Below are 9,412 nucleotides of genomic sequence, written 5' to 3'. Positions count from 1 at the left end.
TCTTTCATATCACATCTGACCAAGAATTCCTCCAGTATCTAGAGGAGAGAAATTTATTTGTCATAGAATATATGAATCCCGAAGTTCTGTCTCAAATAGAAAAACTTTTATGATCTTTTACCATAGACCGTAAGTTGTAGCACATGTGCATAACTAAAAGTAAATGTCGATATTAAGCCATATATGTTCCTCCACATATCCCATAGATAGTTATACATAAAGCCTTTGGAGAATATGTATCCTAGAACTTGTCTCAAGATGAGATGGCTTCTTCATTTTATGTCAACCATGAACATATTTAACTGATGGGCTCTTGGCATTATCAGTGTTGAGTTAGAACCTTTAAGGACTAACCGAGGAGTTGAGATTCCTTTGGGCATAACAATCCTTTCATATGATGGATCTCGATCATATCGCATATTTTATATCACATGGGGCATTTCATCTTCACTGAGCCTCATATGAAGCTTAGCTAACATATCGTCATCAAAATGCATCTGGTCCTTGACTAAAAACGCACCCAACACTCAACCGCCAACACTTTTTTGTGATAATATTAGTGCTCTCTACATGACATCCAATCATGTTTTTTTATGCACGGACAAAGCACAATGAGTTAGACTATATTTTGTGCGTAAAAAGGTTCCTCTTAGATTACTCAGTTTGTTTCCTTGCGTAATCAAGTCGCTGATATCTTCACCAAGTCATTGCCTCGAGACGTTTTTCATGATATTTCCTTCAAAATCGGACTTGAGATGCCTCTCGAGCCGAGTTTGAGGGGGACTAATAAAAACAGAATTCAAGAATCCTAGTTTTGGAAACGGAACAATTGAAACATTATTCTTTACTTTTGAGAGAATGTAATAAGATACGAAAGTGTATATTGTATGTAACAAGATAGAAAAGTCTCCATTATACTATTGTATCACTATTATATATACATTGAAAGAACGACCACAGTGAGTGTGGGCACAATTATTTTCTCAAAGAGTTCCTCTCTCTCTTTAAAGTTCTCTAATTACGACAATGGAGAATGAATTGTGTAATGTATGGTGTCTGATATAGAAGTAAAGAGATTTGTACAGTGTTCTGTGCATAGTTTGAAAAGCAACAACCCCTCTTGGTAACACTTAAAACCCCTTTAAGAGCGTTTAGTTTCGAAAGAATTTTCAATAGTATTTGGACCCCCAAGGTTTTGTAAGAAGCATCTCCATATCCTATTCAGGGTGAATGCTTGCTTGTGGCTCAGATGACACCTAAGCCAAGTTGCACATGAAAGGCAAAAGACTCTTTCAATAACTTTACCAGGCAATTAGGGATAAAAGGGGACTCGGTATGTACAAGACGTCACACTAGCACTAAAGATAAATTCCTTTTCACAACTCAGGTGTTATTCCCATAGATGGGTTGGAATGGTGGAATTGGACAAATAGTGGTGTTAAATTTTTGTAGGAGATCAAACTCAATAGCGATGTAATCTGCAATTCAGAGCACAAAGAAATTTTCACTTTACACTGCACCCTTTTTATTTCTTTATGTTTAGAGCAGTGTTTAAAGTGCTTTAGAAATTGGCGGTCTGGACTGTAAATTACCAATCCGATCAGTATGATTCTTATGGAGTCATCGAGTTCCTTTAGGGAACAATGCGAGCGTGTTAGGGAAAGGAATGATCGGACTGGTCGGATTGCTCAGTTCACCCATATAATTTTTTTTATTTATTTTATTTTTATACACCCATTTTCATACTAAACAATCGGTCAAACTCGCCGATTAAAACCAAATTTAAAATTGGCACATTCAACTGACTAATGTGAGCTTTCAAACAAGCTTAGAGAAATAAACTCTTGTAGCTATAAATCACTTTAGATAACACTCATGACAAGGAAATATTATCAATTAAAATATCATCCCTGAAATGCTGCAGTCGTTTAACGAATCAGTTGGACAGTTTTTTTTTTTTGTAGTCCAAAATATGAGAGGTTTGCTAATGTTATGTTTAAACGTCTGATTCCTTCAAATTCTAAAATTATATCTCTTCTTCAAAGACATGCGATTAGAAATCAGCTCCATGTTTATGAAGAACCCTCAAATCCAAATCGAAATATGGCCTTTGTTGGATAACAAACGAGTTTTGCCCAACAGAGGTAACCAAAATTAAAGAAGTAAAGAGAGGAACAACTTTTGGTGGTTAATATTTCTTCAACTTTTGATAGCGGTGGGTTTCTTCAAACTAACCAGATCAATGATATGAGTGGTGGGGTACCCCTAGGAAAATCAAGAAAGTGGTGATAGACTTCCTATGCGACACATGGAGCAACGCTTCCAACAAGATCCCTAGATACAGCAGTCAATTCGGAACGTCAAATTTATGAAAAATTTAAACATACTGCATTGAAGGGTTGGCATGGATTCTACCAAGCTTCCATCCATACTACCACAAAATAATGATATGTACTATCTCCATCTTTGCACTTCGATTCGGACTACCTTGCAGCCTCTTTCTTGTTTCTAGAGTCAGCACTGCCCTCAAATTTGATGCTAAAGAATAATGGCGAAAACACCCCAAAAATATTTGCAAAATAATTTGGATGTTGAGAGCTCAAATAGAGCACTCGGAAAAGAAAATACATAAAGGTATTATTTAATAGTTAAACAAGTTAAAAAATCCTCACTGAAGTGTCCAAATGAACTTATTAATCTGTATCATGTTTTTCTTTCGCTCAAAGTACTACACTGTTATTTTTGATTTAGGGATATAAGAAAAGGGAAAGGTTCTTCTCCTATAGCATATAAGTTTTATCCACCCCCTACCATCCAGCCGTTCAATTTTGATCAAGAGAGCCACTCACCATTTGATCTTAGATCCGATGTCTTAAAGTATTTATTTTTAGTTTTATTTATACAAATTGTATAATATTAAAATTTGGTACATGCCATCTTTTCATTGGAGCACACATATAAAAAATATTAAAAATAAATTTTCGATAAAATATAATGACCAAAATTCCCTTTGAAAATTTCAGGGGTATTTTGATCTCTTTATTTTATTAAAAAAAAAAATTATTTTTCACTAGTGCAAGTTTAATAGAGGAATTTTTATTTTTCACTAGTGCAAGTTTAATAGAGGAATGGACATCCAAAATTTGGTGTCAAAATAGTTTATAGAAAAAGAATTAAAAATAAAATAGTGTAAAGACGTGATATTGTGAATGGGGCAACTTAGCCCTCTATTCAGAATGGACTGTTGGATAAGTGCGAAGATAGAGCTTCTATGTTGTATGCCAACCATAGATTGCCCATAAGAAAATGCCATGTTTTTTTATTTTTATCGGCAAGCACTATAATTTTCATAATTAATTTCCAAAGCAAACAGTATAATATCAAGCATTTTCTTGCATCGGAACTGATCGGGGAGAAGCAATTGTATGAAAATATGGAGAGGCACTTCAAATTAATTCATTTGGCCACTTATCAGAGTTTTCCATAAGCGATTTGGCCATCATTTGAATGACATTTTTCATTTAAAAAAAAAAAAAAAATTTAGGAAGGATGCTTTGGTCATTTTACGTACTGAAAAACGATTTTGATTTCTCACCTGCCACTCTCTCTCTCCATCTTTGGTAGCTCACGGGCTCTCTCTCTCCCCAGATTTTCTTTTAAACATCCCCCTACCCGACAACCTCTCTCTATATCTCTCATTCCTACAAACCCCGTTTATTGTATGGAACATCTCCCTTTCTCTCTCTGTCTGCAAGAAAACTGTGACGCAGTAGCCAACAGCAATGGCAACGGAGCCAGAAGCACAAAAGAAGGAGGAGGATTGATTGTTCTTGGCCAAGGCTCCTTGAAGTTGAAACGCTACGACGTGATGGTTGATTTCATGAAAAAAGCGGTGCAGAACATAGAGAAGTCACAAGGCCAAGCGCATAAACGAAGAAGAGCGCAAACTCCTGTGCACTTCGTACATGAAGTCAGTGGATGCACGCTGCGCTTCATGGCAGAACGAAATGTCCAGATCTCATGGTGAGGTCGATACACAATAGTTGGAGTCCATCAAGCATAAACTTTACATTATCGAGTCCGAGATTGTGTCTATTTGCTCCGAATTTCATGTCCTCATCGACAAGTATTTCATTACCGACGATAACTCGGTTGCAGAAGATGTCATTGCCTACTTGTTTAAGGGTATCTTAGATCACTATGTTGCCCAGTTAAGGCCTCATGATAGCTGAAAGTTCGCAGCCGCTTGTAAAGCTCATCTTTCCTACCTAATTGCCACTGTAACACAGAATCTGATAACTTCTTTCTACTTTCTTGTGTTATCTTTTCTTTCGTTGATCCTATTTCTCTAATTAGTGTCCACAAGAAAGGAAAATACCTACCAAATTTCCAGTGTAACGAAAATCTGATAACTTCTTTTAACTTCTTTCTACTTTCTTGGGTTATCTTTTCTTTTCTTGATCCTCTTTCTTTCTTTGGTTTTCACAAGAAAAGAAAATGCAAATGATTTCGTTGACGGGTGTTCTTTGTGTCTTCAGACTATTGTGAATGAACCAGGGACTGACGTCAGTTACTTCACACGCAAATGGCTCGATCAGAACTTGTCAATTCTCAGAACTGAGTTCTTCAACACTGAAGTCACAAAGAAGGTAGGCTCAATCATGCGGTGCCCTTCTATGTTTCTTTTAGCTGAATTTTTGGTTCTGAATTTGAAGATTGATGGCAAGAGAGTTCTGGTCTTTTCTCGTCACGTTTGGTGAATTTCTTCTTGGCGTGTGAAAAAAATTATTTCTTACCGAAAAAGAGAAAGAAGAAAATTATCAGACACATGATGAACTTTCTTTGCTTTTTGTGGAGTTTATTAGAATTGGGTTTTTTTGGTTTTCATTTCGAAATGCAGAAGTTCCGTCAGTACAAGGGCAATGGAGGCCACAAGGTCATCTTTCAAGAGAACGTGCAAAATTGGAGATTATATCGAATTATGGTCTCGCACCCTCTAAAACCACCATTTCCAACTTGGTTTTTTGGTGTTATAGTTCTTGTAGAATTTGGAATATGTTTTACCAGGAATGGATGAATGTAGTTTTTCTCATGAGCTGGGTTTCCAAACGCAACGCAACCCTCGAACTCTATTACTGTACAAACACTCATTCATTGTGTCAAATTACAATCTACATTCATTTACTGTTTCTTGGTTCATTTAACCAGCAGAATACGGACTAAGAACTCAGCATTCCTTAAGTTCTGTGATTGTGTTTGGAGCCTCTCACTTCCTCACACTCTTGTTTTTTAATGGAGTTAGACTCGGTGTAAATGTGCTGTTTGTGTGGCTCTGATTACCACACCAGGACACGGGCTTACATCTATAAAGAGAGACGGTTGCAATCGTCCTGACTATACTTTATGTTTCTAGGGGGTATACTATGTTCCTCAGGAGCATAGTGTACATCTACTCCTTGGGTTAAAGGCCCATTTGGAGGGATCTTTTTATATGAAATTGTGAGAGTACCTGAGAATCAGATAATTATTTTCAAAAGAAAAAAGAAATTAATTCCGAGTTTTACAACAATTAAATCTCACACTCTAAAAATTGGACGACCTCTATTCAGTATTCTGACATTGTTTTTATAAAATCAATAGCAAGTGCAGTTTGAAATTTTTTTTGATCGAGATTAGTCTGCACGTAAATGGGGTTGATCCCGAAAATTTGAGATCCTAAAGTTAATCTTAAATTGAGTTTTATATGAGTAAATGGACAGTATACTTCTAAGAGTGTAAAACATTTGGCTTTTGTTTTAGGCAAGTAACTTCTCTACAAATTCCTTAATTCAACGGAAATTTCCATGGGAGTAAAAGTTGAACCAACCAAAAACAAAACTGATTAACCAAAACGGCATGGAAGTTATACCTAACTCACACCCTCCCTTGTTTAGCATGTGTCTTTCTTTTGATCAATAACGCTCATTTTATTGATCTCTCCATACAAAATGAGGTTTTTTTTTTTGTTTTCCGAGTTAAACAGTGGGAATTTAGGCGATTGTCCATTTTCATTCCTAAAGAAAAATAATAAAGGTACAGTGCACAATCTATGCTACAACTCCCTTATTAGAAAATCCAGCTACATCATGTAAAAGAGGATTTTAGATTTAGCACATTCGCTTTTTCATATGGGTAAAAGGAATAGCTAGATCCCGCACCTGTAGAATAATCATGTTGAGCCATTTTTCCCATCTCGAGTGAATACCTTCTACATTTCACTCTGTTTAGAGGAACCAAACGTAATGCTAGTGGGTACAAAATTTAGTGTACTTTAGAAAAAATGAGTTTCTAAACGGGCAGAAGATAGATACGTCAACTGCCACCTTTGTTATCCCCCTCCAGGAAAGGTCACCAACCTCAACAGAGTTCAAAGTATACATGTCATGCTCCTTTTTAATGCATCACGAGTTTCTTCAAACACTTTTCTGGTTTCCCACGGGGGGTTGTTTTGCCCATGCCTGCTTAATCACATTAGGTGATGCCCCATCAATGATTACCATTTGCAGATGGTCCCAGGATTTTTTGGGTGAATTCTTGGGGATATTGGGTCCTTACCACGTTATATGTTACGTGAACAATTCTTATTCAACCCTTAGCAAAGGACAAACTATCAACATCAGATAAAATGAAAGGCGCTATAAAATTTGGGGGGCGAGCACGCCACTCCGTTGCTTCATTCATAAAAATCAATACACTAGCAAGGCATTAGCAACCATGTTGGCTTCTCTATAGATGTGTAGGATCTTCCAATGATTTCCAGCGAAAGATTCAAGCTTAGAAGTGTAATTATCCACCATTGTGCATAATCTCCAAAGAGGCCTAGTACAATGACTAATGGAATCAACAAGATGCTTGGAGTCACTTTCAATGACAATAAATAGATAGTGCAGTTCCCTTGCTTGTGACATCCCCTTCTCCAATGCATAGAAATTAGTTATATCATTAGAGTTACCGCCCAACATGGCTGTAGAAGCTACAATCAATCCACCTACATCATTTTCTAAAGATAATTCCATAGCCAGCACGACCCGGATTCCACCTGGAAACCCTGACAATTTTGAGCTCAAAGAAGCCTAAAGAAGGCGGTAGGCATATATAATTCTGAACCGAGGGGCAAACCACACTTCATTGTAATTTGAGGTTAGTAGCTATATTAAATTCCAAGAAATGGAAAGCCCAATTTACCTTTGCCAAAGCGTCAACCTAATGTTATTATATGTTTTAAGAACTGCTCCCTAACTGTACTTGCCCCCATGGACACAAGCATTGCTCTCCACTTATATTCTCCAAATGGTAATGGAAATATACTAAAAAACATTGCATTCATGTGGATCACAATCTAAATTTGATCCAATTGTCCATCTGAGTAGCTATGGTTTGCTCAAGGGGAAGTACTTCTCAAATCTACTAAGAATGGATCTCCATATCAAATTAGAATATATGCATTGCACCGTAACATGATATAAAATTCTTCCTCTTAGGCACAGAATGGGTAGATGGAAACTGAAGTGATGCCCTTTATTGAAGTAACGACGAAGTGAGTAACATAGAATACAAAGCTAACCATATGAACCATTCACCCTAGGAAATGAAGGTGTAGACCACAAAGTTTTGAAGACAGGTTTCACATGCTTATCCCTTCTGATGTAAGCCCAAGTCCTCCTTACCGTCAAAAGATCATTTGCCGCATGGATCCAACTAATCTGATCCTCATGCCAACGAATAGGTAGAACACGACAGCACTTCCTGTGAGAGAGGGTTGCGGGAGGAAGATTCCATCTGAGAGGTGCATTATCTTAAAAATCAGATACTTTTGCCAATGTCAAGGAACCAATAAGCAAGAGAGTATTTATATCATAGACCTCCAAAAATGATTGTTCTAATAACCACATATTAGACACGAAATCAATCTGCCTTCCATTGCCAACCAACCATTTAACATTAAATTACTGCCTATTTATACCAAAAACTATACCACGTCAAGCATGAGACATATTCTAAACTTGGCATTCCAAACTGTGGTTTTGCAATGGTATCTAATTTGAAAAATCTTGCCAAAAGAGAAGATGAGTTGGAAATGACTCTCTATGTCAACTTCATCCTACCAATCACATTAATATCCTATATATGAATGCAATCCCAGTGCCCCCTTTTCTTCTTTCAGACAAAGTGTATTCCATTGTACGAGATGCAATCCCTTATTTCCAGTAGTCCCTGCCCAGAGAAAATTACGTTCTGACCTCTCAATTGTTGGGTTTGGTGATAGCTAAATCACCATACCCATATTTTCTTCTTAAGATTCGGGTATTATGGAAAATAAAAAATTAAGTTTATTGGGAAGCAAGAAAGTGATATCTTTATAAGAGAGTGAAGGAGGACATAATACCCATCCTTTGTGGGTCACCCCTTTGAAGGTTATGAGAATATATCTCCAATATCGAGATGGATCTCCAAGAGAGAGACATGGCCTCTGAGAGAGGGGCGGTATTCTCATCAGTTTTTGGTTAGTTAACTTCCTCTTTTAGAGAGAGAAAATCTCCATGTTTCTCTTGAGGTTATCTTTCCAATAGCGGTATTGCAGTTGAAAAGAGGATGTTGATCGACGGTGTTGCTAGGTCGAGAGAGAAAATTTAGGGAAGATCGGTGATGGTCTTTTACCGATGTTTAGAGATAGGTACTATCTCTTGTAACCCAATTATGTAATCTTCATTGTGATAGTGAATTTCTAGTTGTCGAGCTCATGGATGTAGCCCTACAGGGTGAACCACGTAAATCATGTGTTATTGTGGTGTGATTTTTATATCTGCTTTATTTCTCGCACTCGATTTATAGTTGTATTCATCTACTTCGCATTCAGTCAATCATGTACACGATTTTGGGTGGGATCCCGATATTTGGGATTCCCGGTTTCGCAAGCTAAGGGGTTCTCGAGTTCACTACAGTTGATATCAAAGGACAAGGTGTGTACAGGGCTAAGGTTTATATTAAGAAAAAGAGAAATGACGAAGTTTTATCGATACATAGTTTAAGGTGGAGAAATATGAAGGTAAGTGTTTGTGACAATGTCACAATGGAGGTAAGTGAGAAGAAATCAAGAAATATCCATGGTTTGAAGTGGAAAAATTTGAAGAAAAAGTATTTGTGAAAATTCCACAATGGAGGCAAGTATGAAGAAATCTATTCAATAAAGATTGTCAAGGCAATTATGGTGATTTTGCTATCAAGGTGGAGATTGTTGGGTTTGGTGATTGCTAAATCACCATACCCATATTTGTTCTAAAGATTAAGGTATTATGAAAATAGAAAATTGACTTTTTTGGGAAGCAAGAAAGTGATGTCATTATAAAGAGAGTAAAGGAGGGTATATTACCCA

The 9,412-nt window shown here is 36.9% G+C and overlaps 1 long non-coding RNA gene across 1 annotated transcript; it reads left to right on the top strand.

The window, feature by feature from the left end:
* Window positions 1-3,583: 3,583 nt before the first annotated feature.
* Window positions 3,584-5,090, top strand: LOC148782341 (uncharacterized). The gene is made up of 3 exons (XR_016055138.1): window positions 3,584-4,023; window positions 4,539-4,649; window positions 4,901-5,090. It is a non-coding gene; the product is annotated as an uncharacterized LOC148782341 (long non-coding RNA).
* The last annotated feature ends 4,322 nt before the right edge of the window (window positions 5,091-9,412 follow it).

This window comes from Amborella trichopoda, chromosome 4 (genome assembly GCF_054954075.1).
Source record: "Amborella trichopoda isolate Santa Cruz 75 chromosome 4, AtrichopodaSantaCruz75HAP2 v2.0, whole genome shotgun sequence".
NCBI lineage: Eukaryota > Viridiplantae > Streptophyta > Magnoliopsida > Amborellales > Amborellaceae > Amborella > Amborella trichopoda.
Note: the sequence above shows the minus strand (reverse complement) of the source record. Positions and strands in the feature narration are given on the sequence as shown.